This window comes from Notechis scutatus, chromosome 3 (genome assembly GCF_049901735.1).
Source record: "Notechis scutatus isolate UNSWTSFEM ecotype Mainland chromosome 3, rNotScu1.2, whole genome shotgun sequence".
NCBI classification, from domain to species: Eukaryota; Metazoa; Chordata; class Lepidosauria; order Squamata; family Elapidae; genus Notechis; species Notechis scutatus.
The window spans coordinates 66,307,478-66,320,866 of record NC_142011.1 but is presented as its reverse complement, the minus strand read 5'-3'; the positions used below and the strand labels follow the sequence as shown (position 1 = coordinate 66,320,866).

The 13,389-nt window shown below is 37.6% G+C and overlaps 1 protein-coding gene across 14 annotated transcripts in view; it reads left to right on the top strand.

The window, feature by feature from the left end:
* DAB1 (DAB adaptor protein 1) overlaps positions 1-13,389 on the top strand; it is a 754,595-nt gene that overhangs the window by 598,598 nt on the left and 142,608 nt on the right. The gene's annotated exons all lie outside the window — the stretch shown is intronic.

The window sequence follows — 13,389 nt, the reverse complement described above, 5'->3', positions numbered from 1 at the left end:
ATGACAGCGAGCCCCTGTCGGAAGCGGACCCCTTAGAAAGGGGGATGTCTGAGGATGAGGGCCTTGTTCCTGATCAACCTGTATTTACAGGCTTATTCCGCCCACAACTTTTCAGATCTCTCTTGTTTAAGGCAAAAAACATTGCGCGCCTGAACAAGTCGACCCCTTCTACCACTCCAGTTCCTTCAGAAGAGGGACCAGAAGATCTAATTTTCAACCAAGCAGTAGTTGAGGCAGAGTTGATACCAGTTCCTCCCATGTTTTCAGACCTGGTACAGAAACAGTGGGCATCTGCAGCGGCGTACCCGGCCCCCACTGGCTATGACAGGAAATATTTCGATTTGGCCCCTGATTACTCAAAATTGTTGAATATTCCCGAGGTAGACGAACCTATAGTGGGATTAGCGTCCTCCTCCATTCCCAGTGAAGCGCTGGAGGCATTAAAGCCAGAGGAAAAAAGGGCCGAGCTAGCCATGGCCGCCTCCTTCTTTACCCGTTCTTCTCTCAGATGGCTCCGCCTCTTATGGGAACATGTCCCTAATTCCAACATTAGAGTGCACCAAGATATTGCTAAACTTATAGCAGCCGCTGAATTCTCAGCTGACGCAACTTATCATGCGGTCAAGTTTTCAGCCAGGGCCATTACTTCACATGTCACAGCATGATGCTTACTATGGGTAAAACATTGGCAAGCGGACTTTAAGCACAAATGCAAGCTGGCTTCATCTCTTATTGTGGGAGACAGACTGTTTGGCCCTTCTCTTGATCCGCTACTAATTGAAACCCGAAACAAAAAGAAACTTCTACCCTCCCTTTTTCGAAAGTCAGATTCTAGAAACCCTCAGTCCTTTCGGAGGGGATCCTTTCAGCCCTTTTACCAGGGACCCTTTTCACCCAGATACCAAAGACCCCCATCATTCAGACCAGGGCAACAGCCAGACAGGTCCGACTTTGGGGATAGGAGCAGAAGTGGTGGTCAATCCAAGAGATCCTTTCGGGGAGCAGGAAACAGGTCTTTTCTGCGTCCAAGATAACTCCCTGGACCCGACTCCCATTGGTGGATGCCTTCAGTTATTTGCAGACCAATGGGACTCCTCAACGTCTGATTCCTGGGTCAGAGACACGATCAGATTTGGCCTTGCGCTGGAGTTTCAATCCTCTCCCCCAGATTTTTTCATGTCATGCCCTCTCTCCAGAGATCCGGTTAAATGTAATCTCATGGAAACAGTTATCCAACATCTACTGGACATACGAGCCATCCAACCAGTAGCCTCCAACCAACGAGGACGGGGTTTCTATTCACATCTTTTTGTTGTTCCCAAAAGTTTGGGGGGGTGGGGGTGGAGAGCAATATTAGATCTGAAACGTCTCAACTGTTTCTTAGTATATCGCAAGTTTAAAATGCACACCCTGCAATCTATCTTACTTGGCATCAGAAAAGGTGACGTCCTTACGTCTATAGATCTGAGGGAAGTATACCTACATATTGCTATTCAGCCTTCCCACTATAAATTTCTGAAATTCTGTTATAATAACCACCATTTCAAATATGTGGCCCTTCCTTTCGGTCTAGCTTCTGCCCCCAGGACCTTCACGAAGGTTCTCACAGCTCTAGCTGCTCATCTCCATGATATCCCTGTACGACTCCAGTGTAACCTTGATGATATCTTAATTTTGTCATCTTCCAATCATCAAGCAGTCAGAGATACCCAGAACACATTAAAATCCCTGGAACAACACGGGTTCTCAATAAATTGGAAAAAGAGTCATTTAACACCATCGACTCGGTTAATCCATCTGGGGGCAGTCATAGATACAGTGGAAGGCATAGACCAGATAGACTAAAAGCATTCAGCAATTAGTTAAGGAGATCAGGGGTCTTAAGAGGGTGTCCCTAGCTGAACTATCAAAATTGTTAGGCAAGATGATCTCATGTATATCTATCATCCCTTGGGCCCGGCTCCACACTAGATCCCTCCAGTGGTTCCTGCTCCTGTACCAGTGCTCTGGCCGAAGCAACTCCAAATACAAGGTCAAGGTACCATCAAAGGTCCTCATATCTCTTCTCTGGTAGACCAGACCAGTCATCAACAGAGGCTGCCTCTTCAAAGAGCCACACAGACTTACCATCACCACCGATACCAGTCTGTTTGTATGGGAAGCTCACATTCAATCGCTCACAACCCAAGGCCACTGGTCAGCCATAGAACAATTGTGCAGCATAAACTGCAGGAAGCGGAGTGCTTGTGTCGTTGGGCAGAGAGCAACCTACTTTCCATCAGAGCAGAACACATTTCGGGCCTGTCGAATACACAGGCAGACTGGCTAAGCAGGGCTATGATCGATCAATTGGAGTGGTGCTTCCATCCGACCCTGTTTCAAGAGGCAGTCAGGAGATTTGGGCAGCCAGTGGTAGACTTATTCGCTACCCCCCTCAACTCTCAGCTCCCCAGATTCATTTCCAGGTACCCCTCGCAAGGAGTGGAGAACTTCAACGTGCTCCACTGCCGTTGGCCCCAGGGTCTTCTGTACGCATTCCCACCACTTCCTCTGATCCCCAAGGTCATCCAGAAGCTGCTGGATGAGAGGGCAGAGCTGCTGCTAATAGCTCCTTACTGGCCCAGATGGCCGACCGCAGACCTCCGCAGTCTATCCTTATCAACACCATGGAGAATTTCGTCGGACAGGGTTTTGCTAACCCAGGGACCCCTTCAACATCCGGACCCTGACCATCTGGAGGTTGAGCAGAGATGTCTGAAGAGCGAAAAGTTTTCCGACAGAGTTATCGCCACCATACAAGCTGCCAGACACCCCTCAATGACTCGCATCTACAATGCCACATGGTCCAGTTTCTGCAAACGGTGTACTAAGTCTCAAACTGATCCCATCTATCCATCAGTGGCTCAAATCCTAGAGTTTCTACAAGAGGGCTTGACAAGGGATTATCACCTAATACGTTGAAAAGGCAAGTGGCGGCTTTGGCATCAGTTGTCACTTCTGAGGGTCTACTGTCTCTTTCCCATCACCCACGCATACGGAGCTTCCTTCGAGGAGCCACCAATTTACACCCACCAGCAGTTCATCGTTATCCCACTTGGGACCTTAACAAGGTCCTCGTTGCACTCACTAAGCACCCTTTTGAACCCTTGAAATCGTCAAGTCTCCAATTTCTGACGTATAAAGTAGTTTTCCTTGTAGCAATCACTCCCGCTCGTTGTATTTCGGAACTGGCAGCTTTGTCGATCAGAAAAGACCTTTGTGTCTTCCATTCTGACTGGGTGGCCCTTTGTCCTGATCCTACGTTTATACTCAAAATTAATTTGACATTTCACAGGGCACAAGAAGTGATACTTCCTAACTTTTGTCCCAGGCCATCTCAAAAGTTGGAACTACAATGGCATCGGCTTGATGTGAGGCAAGCATTGCGAATATATATTCACCGCACAGCGACTTTCCGGAAAACAGAAGCTTTATTTGTGTCATTTCAGCCAAACATTCAAGAATGCAAGGTCTCTTCTTCCACAGTAGGCCGTTGGCTACGGGCTGCAATAGCGAAAACGTATCAGAGTCAATCACTACAGGTGCCCGGGGCATAACAGCTCATTCAACAAGGAGCGCAGCAACATCAGCAGCATGGGCCATGCAGGCACCAATAACTGATATCTGTCGAGCTGCAACCTGGGCCTCTCCATCGCCCTTCATTAGGCATTATAAAATAGATGTGTTTGCATCCTCTGAGGACTCCTTTGGCAGACGAGTTCTGCAACAGGTCCACGGGGACCAGCAGGGAATTCCAAGCCAGGCGGAGTCCCTCCCATAGGACAGGCCAAGCTTTGGTATGTCCCACTACTGGATGCTCCGAACAGCTCATAGGAGAAAGGGCGTTGGTACTTACCTAATACAACTGTTCTCTTTGAGCTGTGAAGAGCATCCAGCCCCACCCCTTTTTTCCGTCTGGTGGGGTCCCGTTTCGGCCAATGAATTGTTAAGGCGTTCAGGGCAAGTGGTGTTTATTCTCTCGTCTTCGCCAAAACTGGGGAACGCTGGGGAGAAGTCACGTGGAGGAGGAGGAGCGTTCCAGAAATTAAGCCCAGCCTAGACATGCAGAGACTGAAGCACCTCTCACTACTGGATGCTCTTCACAGCTCAAAGAGAACGGGCGTATCAGGTAAGTACCAATGCCCTTTTTCAATGACAATATCTGAATTATGTTATGATTTGCATAATATCTGATGTTTCCAAGATTCTCAATTATCTGTAAGCTTGCTCAGGTGATAGATCTTTGATGGTTGCTTCATTTATTAATTCAAAACCTTTTTCTGAGTTAGTGATTTTCTCTTTATTTAAATGATAACACATTTATCAAGTCCAAATTGCACTACGATATTATACATGAACAGTATTTACTAAGGATTCTACTTAAGTTTTGATACAACACTTAATTTTAAGTAATATATATTTTAAAAAGGAGGGTTTTTTTAATGTGTTGTTTTGGAAATAGTCATGTTCTGCTTTATTCAGTAGCTTTATTGATGGGATAACCAAAATTATTAATACATTTTATTAATTTTCTCATAAATAATAATTATGTGTCTGTCAGGTTCCAAGTAATGCAATCATTATAACTTGTATGAATTCAGTTTGACAGTGTCATTAAAAGTATGCACTGTTTCTGCTACTTCAATGTCTAAAATATTTGATGAAATTATAAAATTACTGAAGAATCATTTTTCACCTTTACTGTCAGTCACTACAGAGATTTAAATTTCACAGATGAGTTCAGTAGTTCAACCTTAACCTTGATGTGTAGAAGATAAATCTAAATAGGCACTATAATATAAAGTGCAAGTATACAATACAAATCCGTAATAGGTTAAATTATGAAATGAATGAATAAATGTAATTAGAATAATATCACTAGAAATTGACCTACTTAATACACATTATGTGAATTCTCTAGCTAATAGCAGAGTAACCCAATCAGTGATGTTCTTTCTACCTTACATCCATTAATCTACATGTAAATTTTGAATTATTAGGCTGTTTTTTCACAAAAGAGTAGATGCAGTCAGTTTTATTGCAAAAAAAAAAAAAAAAGATAGACAAATATCTGGAGAGGCAAATATATGGGAAAAGTCAGTAATTAAAAAAAATCTGATGTTAATGGCTCAGGTGGAATTTACAGAAAGAAAATCATGCCCTCATCTTGTTTTTATATCGAAGGCTTCAGTATTGTGTTTTAATTATTATTCCTGACTAAAACGAAAGGAAGCTTAGAAAAATATTTAGAAAATATTGTTTTTATGAGGAGAAGTTTAAATTTAGCAATACCTATAGCATTCCATCTGATTTGAATTACTTAGAACAGAGGTTCTCTGATTTATCTTCAGATTCATTTATCTATAGTATCTATTGAAGATGGATAGTATCTTCAACTCTGTTCTTAAATGTTAGTGACATTTCCTGTTTAAACCAAACATCTTCAATGCATGGCTATATCGTTATTATATAGAACTTCACCCTAAGGCAAAAAAATCGTCTCTGATGCTTCCATGTGAAAATCTAGCTGGGGACCATAAATCACTCTTTAAATAACATTAGTTTCCCCCCTCTCAGAGACAATTGAAACTCATTTCTTTGAATGTACTCCTTATTTTAGAATGATATCTGTGCGCATATATAACACATTCTATCTCTCTATTTCTCTCTTCCCACCTCTGAATGTATTTGTCAACAAAAAAGTGTGTATCTCATAAAAGTAGGCTATTTGGAATTAGAAATAAAAGGATGGAAATTATATCTTTAGAATGATGACAATGTCCATGTTGGTTTTTTTACTCAGTTGGTTAAACTGTTTTTGGTGAAGGGTGTTGAGATGACACTGTAGTTCAGAGCTAACCATGGAACCTCTACAGAACCTCTGGATTGTTTGGATCCATATCCATCCGATTCATTTAGGAATGGGAAAGAAATGGAATTGGTTGTTCTAGTTGATAAACTAAGATGGGCCCTAGACATGGATAGTGCTGTTGCCTTTTTCAAAGCCCTTCAAAACCACTGTCCTTCTGGGCTGGCTGTAGAGTTTGGGCTTTGGAAGCTTGTTTGGCAATATTTCCTCTCCTTCCTGAGCACTTAGTTCCAGTTAGTGGTGGTTATTGTGACGGGTTTGGGTGGGAGAAGATCACAGTGCTTGCTCCCTTGTAGGGTACCATATGGTTCATATCTTTCCCTCTTGTTATATAAGATCTATATGAACAGGGGAGAGATTATGCAGGGGTTTAGAGTCTGACATCATATATAAGTTAATGGTATCTATACCTAAGTATAATCACATTCTAGGCCATGCCAGAGACATTCATGAAGTCCTACCTAGAACTTTCTCTTTCATTTATGTTAATATATTCTATTGTATACTACTACTTTGTGAGCTATCTAGAGTCTTGTGATTGCTGTGGGATGCAAATTTGATTAATAAAATAAATTAAAATTAACTAGCATTCAACCAGCGTATCAGCCATATTTGATATAGAGAGAGGAATACTGTTGCTTAGAAGAAATGAAGATGGTTGCGGGGTTTATATTGTGATAAAATAAATATCATTAGGTTTTGGTTGTGAGCATACAGCTGCAGTTGTTTCCAAAGCTTTCTGTGTTTTGCATTTTCTCTTAATACAAATATTGTGCCATCATTTCAAGTAATAGTTAACCTGCAATATGAGGACTTTCCAGCACGCACCATTTCTCAGGTTCTATCCTTATTCATAAACTTTTTAGCAAATACTTGACTCACAAATGAAGTTTTCATGCCATAGTTAAAAGGTTTTTTTAATTTATTATTTTAACATTTATTATATATGTTCAAATTTTTGTTGCTTTTTCCCCACTCTTTTATAACTCCTTAATTAGCTTTTAGACTTTAAGAATCTTAGGCATAAAGGGCCCAATATTATATTGGTAGTTTAAAAATGAAGAAAAAAAATACTTGCATTTTAAATATATGAATAAGAAGTGTGATAATTCCCTGAGTCCCAAATTATGTTTCTTTGTATGAATTAAAGTACCTGCATTTAATACCTTGTAGCAGGAAGTCTCATTGTACAATTAGATAATAATCCTATACATTCTATCCCGTAAGAATTTTGCATATCTGGGTTACTCTAATGATGTGTGGTTTTGATTTTTTTTATCAGTTCTGATCAGTTGTGTTAGGAATAACATTGGTTACCTAACTTAGTTTGGGTAAAATAATATATATAAACTATGTTAGTGAGTTTAAGTGTGTGTATCACTTTAACTGTAAAACATGTATTTTGGGTGCGGTTGTAAAATCACCATAAGAGGGAGCAAGAGAGCTCACTGTTTGCTGGCTTTTACTGGATTGCTGACAATGATGGATTGATGGTGATAACTGCGTGTTTTCCCTGCTATTGCTGAGAGAAGAAAAGAGGTTTGATTTTCTTCATATCTCTAACTGCAAAAGAGATATATTACTGGACTGATTATTTGTAAGTTTACTGACCTCTTTTTCGACACTGGACTTTGCAACTGAATAATCCCCGGACAGACTGAACTAGTGTATGATATATGGACTGTTTGACTATGCTATAATTCTGACTGGAATAAAAACTATTTAACTGTATATCTGTTTTACTGAGTGTAAGCTACAACAACGTTTATATCTGCCTGCCTGCCTGACTATCGTTGCACATTCTGCTAGGGTGTATATCCCTAACAAGTTGTCTATTTCTGTTTTATCCTGCCTAGAGTCACATTGTTTTAGTTGGATGGTCATATAAATAGTTAAAAGGCAATAATTAAATTAAAATAAATTATAAGTGACTGATCCACAGTATTCTAGTCTTTGCTTCTGAAGAGTCTGGGTAAAACTAAGTACTCAGGTTCACAAATACAGAAACATTTCTAATCCAAATAACTCCTAGACTATTCAGACTGTACAGAGTGTACACTCTACATTTTTGGGCATTGGGAGGGATAGATGTGTGTGTATCCTTGTATGCTTGTACACAGGTGTATATATATATTGTGTGTGTGCATGCAGACCTCTCTCTCTCCCTCTCCCTCCCTCCCTCCCTCCCTCTCTCCCCCCTCTTTGTGTGTGTGTGTGTGTGTGTGTGTTTGTTTAAATGTCTCCTGCTGCCGCTTTGATAATAGGAATGACAGTAGGAAATGAAAACTAAAGGAACCTATTGAAAGAAGCACTTTGCCACTGTTGTAATTTTGAATTTAAGAGCATTTGTAGCCCAAGGTCTCAGAGAAAACGCAGTTCTTCTGTTGGACTCCCGTTGCTTCTCCAGCAGAGAAAGACATTCTGTAATGTTGAAAAGACAGCTGGATGCCAAAATGAAAATAATTTCTTGTCTGAAACATTAGATTGCAAAAAAGTAAAATAGTGATTTTACTTGCCTCTGAAACATGTTCTCAGGGTACTTGATTAGAAGAGCCCATTGGCGAATAAAAAATTCTATAATTTTAAAGCCTTTCTTATGGATCAATTTATTAATTCAGTTCTGTATTTCCTTAAATATTCTTCGATTCATACAGTTCTTGAACACAGTGTTGTTACAATTATGCAGCAAAAACTATTTTTGTAAATAGTTGCTTTTGAGTGAAAGAAGTAGGTATAGATGGAAAAATACTGAATGCATTAACACACTATAAATATTTAATGTACTTTTGTACAATCCAACATTGCAATTTGTATCTTGCCTGTGATAAACAATCCTCTATTTGGCAAACTGTACTTTCTTTACACACTACCAGCTTTTCAGTACTAGGTGATTAAAAATGGCCACAATAGGAGTCTAAATATGTTTCATACCTCACGTTAAAGAATATTAAAGCTAAAGTGCTAAAATGAAAGCATATATAATCTCTGAGGCCGCCTCACTGGCTGGAGAGATTTTATATTATGACTTTATTCTGTGTAAAGTTTTATTTTCTTTCTCAGCTGTCAAACGTTCCTCCATGTTTCCCTCATACTACCTGGTTGTGCCCTAAGGCAGGCCCACTGAATTACTGAGGCAGAATTCTTCTGATTCTCATCTGAATAGTTTCTTTCTGCATTCAAGACACTGAATGATTTCCCCAAAGATTGGGACACAACAAAGTCAGATGCAGTGTGTAAGTTGTTTATTCAACTTCTGGAAAACTTTCACAGCAGATTTTATAACTTCAGGAACATTTAAGTTCTTCTAAACTGAACAAGGTTCTTTTTTTAATGATGCATAGTTAAAAAGGAGAAGTTGAATGATATCCCTAATTATATCTCTCACAGTATATCTTTTGCCTATTATCATATATTTTTGTGGCCCTTGTGATGCTGATGTTTGTTGAATCTTGAGATATTTTTTTCTTTCCTTATTTACATCTCCTTCCCGAAGTAGGAGAAGAATGTACTGTCCTCATTTTCATTCTTTTTCTGGTGACTCTACATGCCTCAATCTGAGCAAGAGTAATGCTTTCATACTTAACTTCTAAATATACACCAGAAGTTTGACATGGCAGAAACTAAGATTTTAAAAGAGCTCCTGCTATTTTTTTTTTCTCCTTTGCATCTCTGAAAGGTAAAAATAATTTCCCTTTGTACTTTGTTTAAATGGTGAAGGAAATGCATATGTTTACAAATATGCGTAGATTTATTGCCTTGATATCACTATTGAGTAACTACAGTTAAGCTAGATGTTAAGTATTATTAAGCTTCTTAGTAAGACTTGTTTTCACAACATTCATTGCATTGTATTGTCATTACATTCAGCCTACTTAAATTGATTTATCTTTTTGTTTTCTGCATTGCAGTAGGGGACAATTAATCTTCATCAGATATAGCCTTTGTTTCTTTTTAAATGCATCTTGACTTTATGGGCTGCATTAGCTGCTCAAACTTTCCCTGACACTGCAATATTATGTATGATTATATAGAAATATATACTTCTAAAGATTATAGCATTTCCTCTAAATTTCCATGAAAGCAGGCTGCATGATCTTTTGTTTTTCACATAAATAGCTTGAAATAAGGTGTGTCTCTATATTTCAAATGTTCTTCTGTGTCACAGGAAGATAAATGATGTGTTTAAATCAAGTGTGCCCAACGGTTAACAAACAGTTGAAGAAAGGGCTAAATTGAAGCATAATAGCTTTTAGCTGAGGCAATATTTCTATGAATACTTATGTATGTTTAATTTGGAAGTTGAACATTAAAAATACTTAGTGAAGTCTTGAATAAGGATGTGGAATGTATCGTTATCCTTTCCTTCATTAATCTGAGAAGTATGTAAGTGACTCTTCCTGTAGACTTCTACTAAATATAGTTTCCCACTGAAATTTACTTTAAAGTTCAATCAAATGCAGTTCACAAAGAGGTCATCGGAATAGATTTGCCCTCTTGTCTTAATTATGATTCATTTTTCTGCTATTAAGAAATAATTTAATCAGCTATTAGTCTAACTTAAAAAATGATGAAATGTACATGTTGGCTTTCTTAGAGAAAAATAGAAGATATAAAATTACAGAATAATAAAAAAAGCAATAACAGATATATGCACTGTGAAGGATTAAGCTGATTTATATATGAAACTGAGGTCTGCTGTGATGGAGCTGTTTCAATAAAACAACTGATTACAAATAAACATAGAAAAATGTATTGTTTGACTACAGTGCCATTATTTTAAATGCTAATCGTACAAAGGGCTATAAAAAGATCTTGAATAGAATTTACTATGAGTGACAGTGCTAAATGAAATGGAAGCACTGCTGAGATGATAATCTTATAACTTGTTACAGTTCAGGTATCACTTATTCACACATAAATAAATATACCTACTTTTAAAAAAGCACAACTTTAATAGAATTTCAATAAATCTCTGAAATAAGTGTTTATGTATATATTTATTTATCGCAAATTGTCATCTTCTTTAATTCAGTGAGAATTTGGAACTGTTTAAAAACAAACAAACCAGGAGCAAATTCAATTGAGTTTTCTTCTTTAAAAACAAATAAATATGCACTTTCAACATGTGCAGTGTGCACCCATGTCGATGTTTTATAAATAATAAGTTTCTCATTGCTTGCTTCAAAAGGAAGTTTTAGAGATCTACTGAGAGCTATGAGTTGATACCTATCAATATGTGGAAACAGGAAGAATTGCTTAGTTATGCACCTTGAGTTTGAAGCAAGTGTCAACTACTTTCTAAGGCAAATAAAAACCTAGATTACATTACTGGACAAATCCTAAGGGGAAGCCTTGTAAAGTGTGAAATAATGCTTAGGAAATATTTAAACCTATATATTATAATCCCTGCACTGTCTTAGATAATTGCAGGCATTAATTAAGTAGTAAATACACAAAAGTATACGATTAGGTGTTTTCACAGTTGAGAAATTATCCGCTATATTATCCAAGCATTCATATAATCTAAATTGTGCATAGTCTAAAATTCACCTGCCCTTGATATTTTAAGAGTCCAGTTGTAAATGCTGTTTTCAATCCCACCATAAATAGGATTTTTTCCGTTTGACAATAGCTTAGATTTCAGATTTTCTTCTAACTTGAATTCTGCATTATATTATATCATATACATGATATTCCTGTGTCATCCTTCCTTAATATGCTGGAAAAAATAGATGCAATATTGCTTGTATTTTCTGCTTCTCCATTTTGATCAGTTTTTCCCTTCCCTGCCTGACCAACAAATCTTCTGATAACAAAAGTTAATTCCAGCACATTATGAAAATTTTTGATTATACATTTCTGTTGTTTATGGTAGACAAAATTAGACTTCATGCATATCAAGAATGTAATTGTATTTGGATAGGGAAATGGTGATGAATATAAGCCTATGTGGAAATGTTTTAATTAATATTAATTATTACTACAGCCACTATAGATTTTTTTAACATTCCTATTTCTGCCCTGGGATTTAATTTATGTACAGTTCATTGCATTTTAATTAGATATTTCCAATTGTTAAGAATTACTCTTACATGCTGGATCTATAATATAAATTCAGTTCCATGTTTTGGAAGAAATTAACCTATAAAACTTTCAAATACTGTGGCCATGGTATCCAAAGATCTTCCCATATAATATAATCTTTTTGTATCAATCCTAAAAGCATAATCAAAAGCCTTGTTTTAAATCTGTTTGTATGCTAAATTAAAGTGATGCCTGCTTAGAAGCAGGCTTTTCACTAATAGCCAGACAATACTTTCCTAGATTAATATACAGTATTTTTAAGTACAGAAACCCATTATGACACTTCCTGCTCTTTCAGTAGAAAGTAAGCACTTAGATTTTATAAAATGCCTTTTTAAAGACCAAACAGGTACAGGTAGTTCTCAACTTATAACCAAAATTAAGCACACAATTTTGGTCATACGTTGTGATGTTCATAAAACAGGTGTCCAATTTCATGGAAGTTCTTTTTTGCAGTGATTGTTAAACGAATGCTACTGTCATTAGGCAAACTTTGCTCGTTAAGCAAACCCTTCATTCCCTAAGGGGCATTTTTTTTTGCCAGAAACTGAAAATAAAAAATGGCAAAAACTTAATAAATCATGTTCACATGACTGATATGTTGCAGACAGCTGTATTTCCTCAATTCTGTTTTGATGCATAACACAAAAATCAATATTCAGTGGTAAAATCCTATATAAATCCTTTTAAAATGCATCGCTTGAAACTTTGATTGTAGATTCCTTGTGAAATGTTTGATTTGGCTGCCAACTAGACCAGTTTCCAAGTCTTCAACCAAAACCAGCTCATTTTATTTTGCTCAGCTAGCATCCAACAAAGAGAGATAGAATACATCCATAAGTATAAATGTCTCCTTCTACTCTGGATTGCCATTGTTATAGGAAGTTCAGCTACTTCTTTCAGGCATCTTCTTCCTTGGAGACCTTCAGAAAAAGAAAACTACGTATGTATCAAAAGTGATTTTGGAAAATGCATGAGATTGGCAGAAGTAGTAAGAAAACTAGACTAGCTGGCAGATCGGCTTCTAACCTTAAAGCTGTCTGTTTGTGGCCTCCAGGCAGCCAGCTGAATTATATTGTAGTGTGTATAATGACCATGATATACATTTACACAGTTCCACAGTTCCAATATAGTGTATTCATGTGTGTACATCCAATAGAAGAGTACATACTTGTGTATAAATATGTTTGCTTATATATGTTAAAACACAACCACAGATGCACACATACTTATTTAAAAAATGTGAAAACATTTGGCAATATCTAACTAGGGAATTCTGGGACTTGAAATCCACACATCTTTAATTGCCAAATTTGAACAACATTGTTAAGTATCCCCCTGCCCCCATGCTATTAAAAACAAATTCTCTATAGCCACAGGGAATTACCTAACCAATG